The sequence below is a fragment of the Carassius gibelio genome, chromosome B19 (assembly GCF_023724105.1).
Source record: "Carassius gibelio isolate Cgi1373 ecotype wild population from Czech Republic chromosome B19, carGib1.2-hapl.c, whole genome shotgun sequence".
NCBI classification, from domain to species: Eukaryota; Metazoa; Chordata; class Actinopteri; order Cypriniformes; family Cyprinidae; genus Carassius; species Carassius gibelio.
In genome coordinates, this window is record NC_068414.1 from 14,668,153 (window position 1) to 14,684,715 (window position 16,563).

Below are 16,563 nucleotides of genomic sequence, written 5' to 3' on the forward strand. Positions count from 1 at the left end.
TTGATTAGTTCTGTTGCCATGTTAATAACTTAATAACAAATGACAACTGGGAAGTGGAGTTTTGTATAGGACTGGATAAACAAAATAAACAAGAAAATTATTTCTTGTTCTTTCTTTTTCTTTCTTTCTTTCTTTCTTTCTTTCTTTCTTTCTTTCTTTCTTTCTTTCTTTCTTTCTTTCTTTCTTTTTAGCTGTGTTTGTGCTATGATAAAGTCCCTCTAAGTCACTATAGTTTGTTAGTTGATCAGTCTAACTTTAAAAAAAAAAAAAATTTTTGGTTGAGGATGGGCCCAGAAACACAAAGTCTATATTTATGCTTCGTACTTATAATGAATTGTATTTTGTATTCATTTAATACCTGTATGATGCTTTATATAAAAAATAAATGGTTACAATGACAATCAATGGGCCCCCATCATGTTGCTGTTTAAGATCCCATTGAAGGACAAAATGGACAAAAGCAGGTAAAACAGCCTACATAACATCATCTTACAGTATCTTACAAAGAAGAAAGAAAGTCATAAAGGTTTGAAATGACACGAATAAATGATGACAAAAATGTAATATTTATATAAACCATTTTGAAACCGACGTACAAACCCAATGCTAGGAAACATGAATTTGTTTAGTCGGACTATTGACTCTAAATCTCACAGTTACTGAGATGCAGTCCTTGTGACAACTTCTCCATGTCAAAACTAACCCCAGTGATCTCTAATACACAAAATGTTTATCAAAACTGAGTACATTTGGAGATTGTGTAGCATCGCCCCACTGACATGAAATCTCTTTCATAGTTTGACTGATTTCAGGGCGGCAGTGTTTAGAGGAATGAGATGACAGCAAATGACCCTCTCTGGCTCCGTCTGGCGCAGTGATGTCAGGCCAAGAGAGACACTCAGACATGAAGTGAAACCGAGCACAGGCGCGAGATCTAATAAAAAACGCTCTTCGGGCAGAACATCAAGAAACTGCGACAAGCTTCAGGAGTCATGCTGAAATCTGTGACAGATGTAACGATTCGCAAACGCAAAACAACAACTGAGGAGCGCATGATAAATGAAACACAAGTACAAGCTCGTTTCGAACCGGGAGCTGTCAACACAACGACTCGCAATGCTGCACCTCCATCTGAGCCTCTGCCAGGAGTTTGAACCAACCCGTTCTCATCAGTCTGCGTATAAATAACACGACTTTACACTTTCTATTTGCGTGTAATGCATACGCCAAATGCCATTTTTGCGTGCATATGATACGCCAATCCTTCCCATTAATTTCGGTGGAGAGCAGATGCGTCCAAATAACACGCATCATCTTCAGCGGCAGTGACGTCACCAGCGAGGCTCGTTCAGTTCACCTGATGCGCGTACACCTTCAAACAGGTAAGCAAGGGTAAATATATTTTTTCTTCTTCTTCTTTTTGTAATGATATCACGTGGTTAAGCGTATTGTTTTAATTATTTCAGTATTTCTGCATCACGTTAGACAGGGTCGTGTTTTTAAAGGGCAGTTTATGCTCAAATTATGGGTCAGTGGGCTGCTCAGCTAGCCTACCATTGTCATTAGCCTAAGCTAACCTGTACTGTTTATAGACCTGTTGCAGTTTTAAATAAATAATGATGTGACATATGGGTCTTCAGCTTTTAGACATGACTAATACAAGCACGACAAAGCACCCAAACCCAATATCGCGTGATAATCGTGATCGTGTAAAAAGTCCACACATTTAGCATATTTTTACAATACTAGCCTAACTTTTGCTTGACCACGTCATGTGTAGCCAATACACACACCGTAACTACAGCATATTTACCATGCTTCTCCTACTGTAACCGTAGTTTTACTCTGGACTTTGTAACAAACAATAACCACGACATTTACTATGGGCTTACCATAGTAACCATAGTTTTACTCTGGTATTTGTATTTACTAACACACAATAACCACGACATTTACTATGGGTTTACCATAGTAACCATAGTTTTACTCTGGTATTTGTATTTACCAACACACAGTAACCACGACATTTACTATGGGTTTACCATAGTAACCATAGTTTTACTCTGGTATTTGTATTTACCAACACACAGTAACCACGACATTTACTATGGGTTTACCATAGTAACCATAGTTTTACTCTGGTATTTGTAGTTACCAACACACAGTAACCACGACATTTACTATGGGTTTACCATAGTAACCATAGTTTTACTCTGGTATTTGTAGTTACCAACACACAGTAACCACGACATTTACTATGGGTTTACCATAGTAACCATAGTTTTACTCTGGTATTTGTAGTTACCAACACACAGTAACCACGACATTTACTATGGGCTTACCATAGTAACCATAGTTTTACTCTGGTATTTGTAGTTACTAACACACAATAACCACGACATTTACTATGGGTTTACCATAGTAACCATAGTTTTACTCTGGTATTTGTAGTTACCAACACACAGTAACCACGACATTTACTATGGGTTTACCATAGTAACCATAGTTTTACTCTGGTATTTGTAGTTACTAACACACAATAACCACGACATTTACTATGGGTTTACCATAGTAACCATAGTTTTACTCTGGTATTTGTATTTACTAACACACAATAACCACGACATTTACTATGGGTTTACCATAGTAACCATAGTTTTACTCTGGTATTTTTATTTACCAACACACAGTAACCACGACATTTACTATGGGTTTACCATAGTAACCATAGTTTTACTCTGGTATTTGTAGTTACCAACACACAGTAACCACGACATTTACTATGGGTTTACCATAGTAACCATAGTTTTACTCTGGTATTTGTAGTTACTAACACACAATAACCACGACATTTACTATGGGTTTACCATAGTAACCATAGTTTTACTCTGGTATTTGTAGTTACTAACACACAATAACCACGACATTTACTATGGGTTTACCATAGTAACCATAGTTTTACTCTGGTATTTGTAGTTACCAACACACAGTAACCACGACATTTACTATGGGTTTACCATAGTAACCATAGTTTTACTCTGGTATTTGTAGTTACTAACACACAATAACCACGACATTTACTATGGGTTTACCATAGTAACCATAGTTTTACTCTGGTATTTGTAGTTAACAACACACAGTAACCACGACATTTACTATGGGTTTACCATAGTAACCATAGTTTTACTCTGGTATTTTTATTTACTAACACACAATAACCACGACATTTACTATGGGTTTACCATAGTAACCATAGTTTTACTCTGGTATTTTTATTTACCAACACACAATAACCACGACATTTACTATGGGTTTACCATAGTAACCATAGTTTTACTCTGGTATTTGTAGTTACCAACACACAGTAACCACGACATTTACTATGGGTTTACCATAGTAACCATAGTTTTACTCTGGTATTTGTATTTACTAACACACAATAACCACGACATTTACTATGGGTTTACCATAGTAACCATAGTTTTACTCTGGTATTTGTAGTTACCAACACACAGTAACCACGACATTTACTATGGGTTTACCATAGTAACCATAGTTTTACTCTGGTATTTGTATTTACTAACACACAGTAACCACGACATTTACTATGGGTTTACCATAGTAACCATAGTTTTACTCTGGTATTTGTATTTACCAACACACAGTAACCACGACATTTACTATGGGTTTACCATAGTAACCATAGTTTTACTCTGGTATTTGTATTTACCAACACACAGTAACCACGACATTTACTATGGGTTTACCATAGTAACCATGGTTTTACTCTGGTATTTGTAGTTACCAACACACAGTAACCACGACATTTACTATGGGTTTACCATAGTAACCATAGTTTTACTCTGGTATTTGTAGTTACCAACACACAGTAACCACGACATTTACTATGGGTTTACCATAGTAACCATAGTTTTACTCTGGTATTTGTAGTTACCAACACACAGTAACCACGACATTTACTATGGGTTTACCATAGTAACCATAGTTTTACTCTGGTATTTGTATTTACTAACACACAATAACCACGACATTTACTATGGGTTTACCATAGTAACCATAGTTTTACTCTGGTATTTGTAGTTACCAACACACAATAACCACGACATTTACTATGGGTTTACCATAGTAACCATAGTTTTACTCTGGTATTTGTATTTACCAACACACAGTAACCACGACATTTACTATGGGTTTACCATAGTAACCATAGTTTTACTCTGGTATTTGTATTTACCAACACACAGTAACCACGACATTTACTATGGGTTTACCATAGTAACCATAGTTTTACTCTGGTATTTGTATTTACTAACACACAATAACCACGACATTTACTATGGGTTTACCATAGTAACCATAGTTTTACTCTGGTATTTGTAGTTACTAACACACAATAACCACAACACTTACCAGGATTTTACCACAGTAACTGTGTTTTTACTCTACACTATTTGTAAAGCACAGTAACCACTAAGTTTGCCATGCCTTTAATATCTTTTTGTGATGTAATTGTAATTCAGTGTTTTTTCTGTCTTTCAGTTACGTCGGATTACATACTCCACAACAACCTGTAATCCAGCAGATCTTTAAAGAAGCCATCTCTTGTAAAATCTCTCTCTCTCTCTCTCTCTCTCTCTCTCTCTCGCTCTGCTAGAATTAACAGGGAACTTCAACTCCACGCTCCCAATGCTGATATTGAAGAAGCTGTCAAGGGGGCTGAACAAGTCCTTCAAAGGATCAACCCTTCACAGGTAATGTTGAAGACTCTTAGTTATAACTGATTTGCTTTAATGAACGCATCCTTATATTATGTGTTAATCAAATATTTTGGTCACAGATCATTTTATCACACTGTCTCAACATGTTTATATTTCAGGAAGGCCTGTCATGAGATTTGAATTTGACCATCTTGTGCATTTATGAAGAAGACCAAAAGCTGCAAAGGTAAACACTTCCAATGGTACGTCAGATACATTTTTCTCAGCATTTGATGTTTCTTAAATTTTGGTTCACTTAGCCCATCAGGAAGAACACTCAACAAAGAGCATGTTGTAGTAGTAATAATTCATCCAATAATCATATTATATTGCACAAGCGTACTTGTACAAAATTCTACAACTTTTACTCCTACTGCTGTTATTGGCCATTACCACAGCTCCCATCAGATTGTGCCCATTGTAAGAGTGTTTATATCATGAAGTTTAAATGAAGTCCATTGTATTCTTTATTAATCTTTACAAATTGGTGCCGCCTCTTCCTGTTTCAACAGTACATGATATCTGTCCACACCTCATAGTCTGCCTTTCTTTCTATGGTGATGTTACTGAACACATCTGTCTTAGAAGCAAGAGAATGGAAATCCTAGTTTAACTTTTCAAGTGCTACAAATCAGATCTTCAATGAATTTGGGCAATCAGATCACTTAAAGTTGTTCACACAAAGACCAATAACTATAATGAGAAGTATTTTAGCGTCCACACCAACAGACAATACTGTACAATTATTCTGCCATTTGTTGTTGTCAGTGTTTTTGTTGTTCATAATGTGATAAATTATCTTTGTTTCTTCTTGCAGGATTTCTCACAGATTACTTAATCATTCTTCATCAGCTCTTCACAATATCAGCCCATTCAAAAGCTTCCAGATCTTCCTCTCTTGTGTGACACATCTGCTCTCAGTCCTTTACTGCCAACCTCCAGTCTTAGCATTTCTGCTTGTATTCATTTTTGCTCTACATTCATCACTCCAATCTCTACTATAAGCTCTCCTGTATATATATATACACATAATAATAATTATTATTATTAACCATTTATTTGTTTTGCATTTATTCACAATAGAAGCAAACAATGATTACAGGATATATGTTTTTAAAGGTGATAATTGTAAAATATTGGAGCATTGTTCTTAATTTGGTTGATAAAGGGAAGAAAACAATATATTTTCAACTGTAGCCTTGATTATTCTTTGGCATCTTTTGTCAGGATTATTATAAATTATAAATGAATATTAAACTTATGTTTTTTGAAGGGAGTTTCTGTTGCAATTTTGTTTGTTTGTTTTCACTTAGTTACCTCTATGCATTTTTTTTTATCAACTTTTCTTTTTTTTTTCATAGTGGAATAAACTGGAGAGAGACTGTTCTGGGCACTATGTTTATCTGCGAAAAGTTTGACATATCAATAAACACTGTAAAATGACTAGACAATGAGTGATTGATGTCATGATGTTTGTTTGTTTTCTATTCCTATAGTTCAACTGGTGGATCTAAGAATGGCAAGTTTTTAGGGTCCATTTCCATGAAAAGTAGATGTGATAAATTGTTTACCTTTAATACACTATAAATACATTGTAAATATTACAGAAGGAAAATTGAGTAGTAGAAAAATATTGTGTTTAAATAATCTTCAGAGGTGTTTTTTTTAAGCAAATGAAACATTTTGACATTTATTTTTCACACAGTATATGCAAACTTTTGAGTTTAAGTACTGTACACTAATATTAGTGTAAACAATGTAGCCTATTCAATACAATGGGAATCATTATACCTTCGTTAAAACACAAAACAAAAAAACCCCTTTAATCAACGTATTTCTTGCTGCATCAGGGTAACTGCAGCTTCTGTCCATTCACTACAGGAACCCGGAAGCTCCCGGCATAAATGACCATATATGTACAAGTTAGTGTGACGCCTCTGCTCAACTGGGTTGCCATTGGCTTTGACGTTCCCTTGGCTCTCGCAGAACTCGTTGTGATTGGACTATCTTTTAACCCAAATTATAAACCGCTTAATGTTGCAAAGTCCGTTTGACTGTAATTATTACGTCAGTAACACCTTCAGTTAACAATGCAGTGTTGCTATGTCGTGAGAAATTACCTCTTTACCGAAATCGTAACCCTAACCCTAAGCACAACTCCAATAAACTCCAAATACCAGCGCTAATATTACTCGCGTTCAAACGATAGAATGGCAGAGGCTTATGGGTAATGTAGTTTAAAATGTTTAATAATTAAAAAAATGGGAAAATGCAATCTTTTTTAACAAAGGGTCATCTAAACATGTTCATTGTGTAAACATTAATGACATATTAAAGAGGCAGGCTGAAATTCGATATTTTACTAAGTGCACTTTTTTAAACACCTTTATACCACCTTTCCATATATGTTTGAAAACTCTGTCCAACATTATTTAATTAGCATAGCATAAGTAGTTGTCCTGCCAATTTTTTCTTTGACACTATAATCAGACTTTGATTTACAGCCATTTGAAATTTACATTTTTTTGCTCTTCTAGGGGACTCTACTGGGCCCTTGAAGATGGAAGGGCAGTAAAACATACACATACCTTTTCTCATCATGGACAACAGACTGTGCTGAGTCATAATTTTTAAGTTTTTCTTTTCAACAAATTGCCAATATGTAAGTTGTAAGTCATGTTTATCTTAGAATAAGAATAGAACCATAAAAATATACATCAGTGCCTATTTGGAATAGGCTCCAAATATTGAATTACATCAGGTGCAAGGATACAGTATTGAAAGTAAACAAAGACACCAATTTAAACAACCAATACATACTGTGACACTTCATTGTACTTTCACAGTGTCAATGTGTCATTCAGTAAGACAAGGTACAGAGAGTGTGTAGTTTATAGTGCAAAGCCATACAATTCATGCAATGCAAAGAATCATAATATTAAGAGCTAATTTGTGTCTCTGTGTAAAATACTCCTCATATTTGTCCTCCTCGGGTACTAAACATCAGTAATGTGCATGCTCATCTTGCTTATTATACAGTACTGGATTCATGTTGATCTTTCCCTTGTCCATCACCTTCAGTTGTGCATGAAATTCCTGCAGCATTATAGTCCATGCAGTATCTTCTAATGCAGCTTTCAGCCTGCCCTTCATCTAACTGAATGTCTTTAATGTAACCAAATGTTCATTTCTTAATTAAAACACATTTATCTATTGTTTACAAAATTAAATGGTGTATTTACCAAACACCATTCTTAATATAGAATATTCACCCTACTTTATTATCCAACACCATGTGCAGTACTTTACTGAAGGATACAACATAAAGACAACTAAAGTAGTGTATTAAGACAAATGATATACAATTTTTAACAATATTAAAAATGGGTTATGTTAAAACCATGTTTTTCTAATCAGATGAAGCCATGCAAATGCATGCATGGTGAAATGTCTTGAGCCCCAAAGAATCACATCAAGTTTTTAGAGCTCTCTTGCTTTTCTTCCTCTTCTTGCTTGTCCATGTCCTGGACATATCATAATCTTCCATGTCATAAATTTTTTTTTTGCAGTTGTTATGCAGCACCCTACAGCACAACTGATGAACAAAAGACATGTAACCAATTTAAATCAAATGTCTTTATTGTCACAATACAATGAACACAAGTATACAGGTGATGAAAGTCTTGGGTGCAGACTGCAGCGGGACAGTATGGATGACAAATGAATTAATTCATGAATATATATGAAATACAAATTCTGAATATATATATGAAACACACATATATAAGGGACTCAATTCAGGTAGAGAACAATATATGTTAAAAATTATGCTATACAGAGAGCATGAATTGAAAACAATAATAATCACAGTACACATACATGTCTGCAGTGCAGCACAGTATGAATTAGTGCAAACAGAATGTCAGGGTGCATAATAATATTGAGTCCAGTCAGCATAACTGATAAGAGTGCAGGGCATATGAGGTTGGTGGGGTGTGTATGGTTTTACTGGTATGAGTTCAGTTCAGTCTGATTGCCTGTGAAAGGAACTTGTCTCACTGTCTGCTGGTGTAGGTTCTGTGATAACGCATGCCTGATGGTAACAGTGAGAGCAATCCATGGCTCGGGTGGCTAACATCTGAGCTGTCGCAGTAGAGCGGTTTGTGAATGCAGTCTTCACAGAAGATAACTGATGGGTTCAGGTAGCAGTGATGCACTTGGTGGCCATTCAATTGATATCTTCATCAACTGGCTTCATCTTAATTCAAACAAACAGACAAAACAATAAGTCAGCAATAACAGCAATAACCATTCTAGAGTAATAGTGTTGGTGAATACAGTTGCAGGTGTCAGTACTCACCATATTCAGTCATTTCCTTCCCAAATCACAGAGATGATGCACAGCTTATTTGCTCATTTTAGGAGCTATAAAAAAGATGTATATGTTAAAAACTATAACTGCGGACTTGAAAAGTCTTTTGAGAGATCAACATCAATGTTGTACCACACATAACTATATTGAAGTCAGACATACAAATTGAAATGTGAAACTTTTCACCTTTCTGTCTTTTCTTTTGGGGCACAAGAAGTCCATGTTCATTCCTCATTTCTTTAGGACTGGTTTGACTGATTTTCTTTGCGTTTCTGGTCTTCAGCTGTAAAACAAGAAAATATTTATTGACCCCCATGTTTAATCATTATTGTTGTTTAAAAATATAAATAAAGCAGATATAATTATATACTTCAAGCACAAGTTCCTTGGCAACTCTAGTAGACTCCTGAGTTCATCTGTACACATCAGATTCAGCGTCTGAGAAAATGCCATCATGCAAACTCTCAGTTTCTGCCTTACAACAGAGCATAAAAGAATGTGTGAGTGAGGGAGTACAGCATGAAGATGAAGTGAAAAAGGCAGAGAAAGGCAGAATTTTGTGTATAAATTTAACAGAATGAGGGGAACATTTAAGAGATTTAAGAGAACAGTACTGTCTGTTGGTGTGGACGCTAAAATACTTCTCATTATAGTTATTGGTCTTTGTGTGAACAACTTTAAGTGATCTGATTGCCCAAATTCATCGAAGATCTGATTTGTAGCACTTGAAAAGTTAAACTAGGATTTCCATTCTCTTGCTTCTAAGACAGATGTGTTCAGTAACATCACCATAGAAAGAAAGGCAGACTATGAGGTGTGGACAGATATCATGTACTGTTGAAACAGGAAGAGGCGGCACCAATTTGTAAAGATTAATAAAGAATACAATGGACTTCATTTAAACTTCATGATATAAACACTCTTACAATGGGCACAATCTGATGGGAGCTGTGGTAATGGCCAATAACAGCAGTAGGAGTAAAAGTTGTAGAATTTTGTACAAGTACGCTTGTGCAATATAATATGATTATTGGATGAATTATTACTACTACAACATGCTCTTTGTTGAGTGTTCTTCCTGATGGGCTAAGTGAACCAAAATTTAAGAAACATCAAATGCTGAGAAAAATGTATCTGACGTACCATTGGAAGTGTTTACCTTTGCAGCTTTTGGTCTTCTTCATAAATGCACAAGATGGTCAAATTCAAATCTCATGACAGGCCTTCCTGAAATATAAACATGTTGAGACAGTGTGATAAAATGATCTGTGACCAAAATATTTGATTAACACATAATATAAGGATGCGTTCATTAAAGCAAATCAGTTATAACTAAGAGTCTTCAACATTACCTGTGAAGGGTTGATCCTTTGAAGGACTTGTTCAGCCCCCTTGACAGCTTCTTCAATATCAGCATTGGGAGCGTGGAGTTGAAGTTCCCTGTTAATTCTAGCAGAGCGAGAGAGAGAGAGAGAGAGAGAGAGAGAGAGAGATTTTACAAGAGATGGCTTCTTTAAAGATCTGCTGGATTACAGGTTGTTGTGGAGTATGTAATCCGACGTAACTGAAAGACAGAAAAAACACTGAATTACAATTACATCACAAAAAGATATTAAAGGCATGGCAAACTTAGTGGTTACTGTGCTTTACAAATAGTGTAGAGTAAAAACACAGTTACTGTGGTAAAATCCTGGTAAGTGTTGTGGTTATTGTGTGTTAGTAACTACAAATACCAGAGTAAAACTATGGTTACTATGGTAAACCCATAGTAAATGTCGTGGTTATTGTGTGTTAGTAACTACAAATACCAGAGTAAAACTATGGTTACTATGGTAAACCCATAGTAAATGTCGTGGTTATTGTGTGTTAGTAAATACAAATACCAGAGTAAAACTATGGTTACTATGGTAAACCCATAGTAAATGTCGTGGTTACTGTGTGTTAGTAAATACAAATACCAGAGTAAAACTATGGTTACTATGGTAAACCCATAGTAAATGTCGTGGTTACTGTGTGTTGGTAAATACAAATACCAGAGTAAAACTATGGTTACTATGGTAAACCCATAGTAAATGTCGTGGTTACTGTGTGTTGGTAACTACAAATACCAGAGTAAAACTATGGTTACTATGGTAAACCCATAGTAAATGTCGTGGTTATTGTGTGTTGGTAACTACAAATACCAGAGTAAAACTATGGTTACTATGGTAAACCCATAGTAAATGTCGTGGTTACTGTGTGTTGGTAAATAAAAATACCAGAGTAAAACTATGGTTACTATGGTAAACCCATAGTAAATGTCGTGGTTACTGTGTGTTGGTAACTACAAATACCAGAGTAAAACTATGGTTACTATGGTAAACCCATAGTAAATGTCGTGGTTACTGTGTGTTGGTAACTACAAATACCAGAGTAAAACTATGGTTACTATGGTAAACCCATAGTAAATGTCGTGGTTACTGTGTGTTGGTAACTACAAATACCAGAGTAAAACTATGGTTACTATGGTAAACCCATAGTAAATGTCGTGGTTATTGTGTGTTGGTAAATAAAAATACCAGAGTAAAACTATGGTTACTATGGTAAACCCATAGTAAATGTCGTGGTTACTGTGTGTTGGTAACTACAAATACCAGAGTAAAACTATGGTTACTATGGTAAACCCATAGTAAATGTCGTGGTTACTGTGTGTTGGTAACTACAAATACCAGAGTAAAACTATGGTTACTATGGTAAACCCATAGTAAATGTCGTGGTTACTGTGTGTTGGTAACTACAAATACCAGAGTAAAACTATGGTTACTATGGTAAACCCATAGTAAATGTCGTGGTTACTGTGTGTTGGTAAATACAAATACCAGAGTAAAACTATGGTTACTATGGTAAACCCATAGTAAATGTCGTGGTTATTGTGTGTTAGTAACTACAAATACCAGAGTAAAACTATGGTTACTATGGTAAACCCATAGTAAATGTCGTGGTTACTGTGTGTTGGTAAATACAAATACCAGAGTAAAACTATGGTTACTATGGTAAACCCATAGTAAATGTCGTGGTTACTGTGTGTTGGTAACTACAAATACCAGAGTAAAACTATGGTTACTATGGTAAACCCATAGTAAATGTCGTGGTTACTGTGTGTTGGTAACTACAAATACCAGAGTAAAACTATGGTTACTATGGTAAACCCATAGTAAATGTCGTGGTTACTGTGTGTTGGTAAATACAAATACCAGAGTAAAACTATGGTTACTATGGTAAACCCATAGTAAATGTCGTGGTTATTGTGTGTTAGTAACTACAAATACCAGAGTAAAACCATGGTTACTATGGTAAACCCATAGTAAATGTCGTGGTTATTGTGTGTTGGTAACTACAAATACCAGAGTAAAACCATGGTTACTATGGTAAACCCATAGTAAATGTCGTGGTTACTGTGTGTTGGTAACTACAAATACCAGAGTAAAACTATGGTTACTATGGTAAACCCATAGTAAATGTCGTGGTTACTGTGTGTTGGTAACTACAAATACCAGAGTAAAACTATGGTTACTATGGTAAACCCATAGTAAATGTCGTGGTTACTGTGTGTTGGTAACTACAAATACCAGAGTAAAACTATGGTTACTATGGTAAACCCATAGTAAATGTCGTGGTTACTGTGTGTTGGTAACTACAAATACCAGAGTAAAACTATGGTTACTATGGTAAACCCATAGTAAATGTCGTGGTTATTGTGTGTTAGTAAATACAAATACCAGAGTAAAACTATGGTTACTATGGTAAACCCATAGTAAATGTCGTGGTTACTGTGTGTTGGTAACTACAAATACCAGAGTAAAACTATGGTTACTATGGTAAACCCATAGTAAATGTCGTGGTTATTGTGTGTTAGTAAATACAAATACCAGAGTAAAACTATGGTTACTATGGTAAACCCATAGTAAATGTCGTGGTTACTGTGTGTTGGTAAATACAAATACCAGAGTAAAACTATGGTTACTATGGTAAACCCATAGTAAATGTCGTGGTTATTGTGTGTTAGTAACTACAAATACCAGAGTAAAACTATGGTTACTATGGTAAACCCATAGTAAATGTCGTGGTTATTGTGTGTTGGTAAATAAAAATACCAGAGTAAAACTATGGTTACTATGGTAAACCCATAGTAAATGTCGTGGTTACTGTGTGTTGGTAAATACAAATACCAGAGTAAAACTATGGTTACTATGGTAAACCCATAGTAAATGTCGTGGTTATTGTGTGTTGGTAACTACAAATACCAGAGTAAAACTATGGTTACTATGGTAAACCCATAGTAAATGTCGTGGTTACTGTGTGTTGGTAACTACAAATACCAGAGTAAAACTATGGTTACTATGGTAAACCCATAGTAAATGTCGTGGTTATTGTGTGTTAGTAACTACAAATACCAGAGTAAAACTATGGTTACTATGGTAAACCCATAGTAAATGTCGTGGTTATTGTGTGTTAGTAAATACAAATACCAGAGTAAAACTATGGTTACTATGGTAAACCCATAGTAAATGTCGTGGTTATTGTGTGTTGGTAACTACAAATACCAGAGTAAAACTATGGTTACTATGGTAAACCCATAGTAAATGTCGTGGTTACTGTGTGTTAGTAACTACAAATACCAGAGTAAAACTATGGTTACTATGGTAAACCCATAGTAAATGTCGTGGTTATTGTGTGTTGGTAAATACAAATACCAGAGTAAAACTATGGTTACTATGGTAAACCCATAGTAAATGTCGTGGTTATTGTGTGTTAGTAACTACAAATACCAGAGTAAAACTATGGTTACTATGGTAAACCCATAGTAAATGTCGTGGTTACTGTGTGTTAGTAACTACAAATACCAGAGTAAAACTATGGTTACTATGGTAAACCCATAGTAAATGTCGTGGTTATTGTGTGTTAGTAACTACAAATACCAGAGTAAAACTATGGTTACTATGGTAAACCCATAGTAAATGTCGTGGTTACTGTGTGTTAGTAACTACAAATACCAGAGTAAAACTATGGTTACTATGGTAAACCCATAGTAAATGTCGTGGTTATTGTGTGTTAGTAACTACAAATACCAGAGTAAAACTATGGTTACTATGGTAAACCCATAGTAAATGTCGTGGTTACTGTGTGTTAGTAACTACAAATACCAGAGTAAAACTATGGTTACTATGGTAAGCCCATAGTAAATGTCGTGGTTATTGTGTGTTGGTAAATACAAATACCAGAGTAAAACTATGGTTACTATGGTAAACCCATAGTAAATGTCGTGGTTACTGTGTGTTAGTAACTACAAATACCAGAGTAAAACTATGGTTACTATGGTAAACCCATAGTAAATGCCGTGGTTATTGTGTGTTAGTAACTACAAATACCAGAGTAAAACTATGGTTACTATGGTAAACCCATAGTAAATGCCGTGGTTATTGTGTGTTAGTAACTACAAATACCAGAGTAAAACTATGGTTACTATGGTAAACCCATAGTAAATGTCGTGGTTATTGTGTGTTAGTAAATACAAATACCAGAGTAAAACTATGGTTACTATGGTAAACCCATAGTAAATGTCGTGGTTATTGTGTGTTGGTAACTACAAATACCAGAGTAAAACTATGGTTACTATGGTAAACCCATAGTAAATGTCGTGGTTACTGTGTGTTGGTAACTACAAATACCAGAGTAAAACTATGGTTACTATGGTAAACCCATAGTAAATGTCGTGGTTATTGTGTGTTAGTAACTACAAATACCAGAGTAAAACTATGGTTACTATGGTAAACCCATAGTAAATGTCGTGGTTACTGTGTGTTGGTAACTACAAATACCAGAGTAAAACTATGGTTACTATGGTAAACCCATAGTAAATGTCGTGGTTACTGTGTGTTGGTAACTACAAATACCAGAGTAAAACTATGGTTACTATGGTAAACCCATAGTAAATGTCGTGGTTACTGTGTGTTGGTAACTACAAATACCAGAGTAAAACTATGGTTACTATGGTAAACCCATAGTAAATGTCGTGGTTACTGTGTGTTGGTAAATACAAATACCAGAGTAAAACTATGGTTACTATGGTAAACCCATAGTAAATGTCGTGGTTACTGTGTGTTGGTAAATACAAATACCAGAGTAAAACTATGGTTACTATGGTAAACCCATAGTAAATGTCGTGGTTATTGTGTGTTAGTAAATACAAATACCAGAGTAAAACTATGGTTACTATGGTAAGCCCATAGTAAATGTCGTGGTTATTGTTTGTTACAAAGTCCAGAGTAAAACTACGGTTACAGTAGGAGAAGCATGGTAAATATGCTGTAGTTACGGTGTGTGTATTGGCTACACATGACGTGGTCAAGCAAAAGTTAGGCTAGTATTGTAAAAATATGCTAAATGTGTGGACTTTTTACACGATCACGATTATCACGCGATATTGGGTTTGGGTGCTTTGTCGTGCTTGTATTAGTCATGTCTAAAAGCTGAAGACCCATATGTCACATCATTATTTATTTAAAACTGCAACAGGTCTATAAACAGTACAGGTTAGCTTAGGCTAATGACAATGGTAGGCTAGCTGAGCAGCCCACTGACCCATAATTTGAGCATAAACTGCCCTTTAAAAACACGACCCTGTCTAACGTGATGCAGAAATACTGAAATAATTAAAACAATACGCTTAACCACGTGATATCATTACAAAAAGAAGAAGAAGAAAAAATATATTTACCCTTGCTTACCTGTTTGAAGGTGTACGCGCATCAGGTGAACTGAACGAGCCTCGCTGGTGACGTCACTGCCGCTGAAGATGATGCGTGTTATTTGGACGCATCTGCTCTCCACCGAAATTAATGGGAAGGATTGGCGTATCATATGCACGCAAAAATGGCATTTGGCGTATGCATTACACGCAAATAGAAAGTGTAAAGTCGTGTTATTTATACGCAGACTGATGAGAACGGGTTGGTTTGAACACAGTCAGCCAGAGTTTTCTCCAGTCAGCGCTACGAAAGCTAATATTGATCCCACGTCCCAGTTATAAATCCTTATTCCATGAAGGTTCTGCATTGACGGCATCACTCATAATTTATCACAGAAAGACAGTTTGCGGTGAAGGAATATTATTTAATTTTACCACAGGGGGTTAGAAATAATTTGACTATAGAAAAATGATGACACTTTAATGAGCCACAAACTGAGGCATTTAAACTGAATGTGAAATTATAGCGGCTAATCCAAAAAAGAAACATGAGGAATTATTTGCAAAGCTGATTAAATATATTTTACATTTTATTTTAACTCACGCACTTATTAAACCAAGCTAAGCATTCCCATTATTTACAGTAGTGATGAGTAATAACATGCAGCATGAGGCAGATATTAGTC

At 35.4% G+C, this 16,563-nt stretch overlaps 2 long non-coding RNA genes across 5 annotated transcripts; one reads left to right on the forward strand and one right to left on the reverse strand.

The window, feature by feature from the left end:
* Window positions 1-885: 885 nt before the first annotated feature.
* On the forward strand, window positions 886-6,229 carry LOC127978787 (uncharacterized). Of its 3 annotated transcripts, none has more exons than XR_008158650.1 (4): window positions 886-1,392; window positions 4,561-4,772; window positions 4,898-4,981; window positions 5,596-6,229. It is a non-coding gene; the product is annotated as an uncharacterized LOC127978787 (long non-coding RNA). The 3 variants fall into 3 exon arrangements; XR_008158649.1 differs by having other exon boundaries at window positions 886-1,382; XR_008158651.1 differs by having other exon boundaries at window positions 886-1,382; window positions 4,898-4,965.
* Window positions 6,230-8,439: 2,210 nt separating this feature from the next.
* LOC127978785 (uncharacterized) lies at window positions 8,440-16,153 on the reverse strand. 2 transcript variants are annotated; one of them, XR_008158647.1, is made up of 7 exons: window positions 15,908-16,153; window positions 10,503-10,714; window positions 10,310-10,377; window positions 9,521-9,625; window positions 9,337-9,433; window positions 9,139-9,203; window positions 8,440-9,036 (listed from the first exon to the last, which is right to left on the reverse strand). It is a non-coding gene; the product is annotated as an uncharacterized LOC127978785 (long non-coding RNA). The 2 variants fall into 2 exon arrangements; XR_008158646.1 differs by having other exon boundaries at window positions 8,441-9,036; window positions 15,918-16,153.
* Window positions 16,154-16,563: the final 410 nt, after the last annotated feature.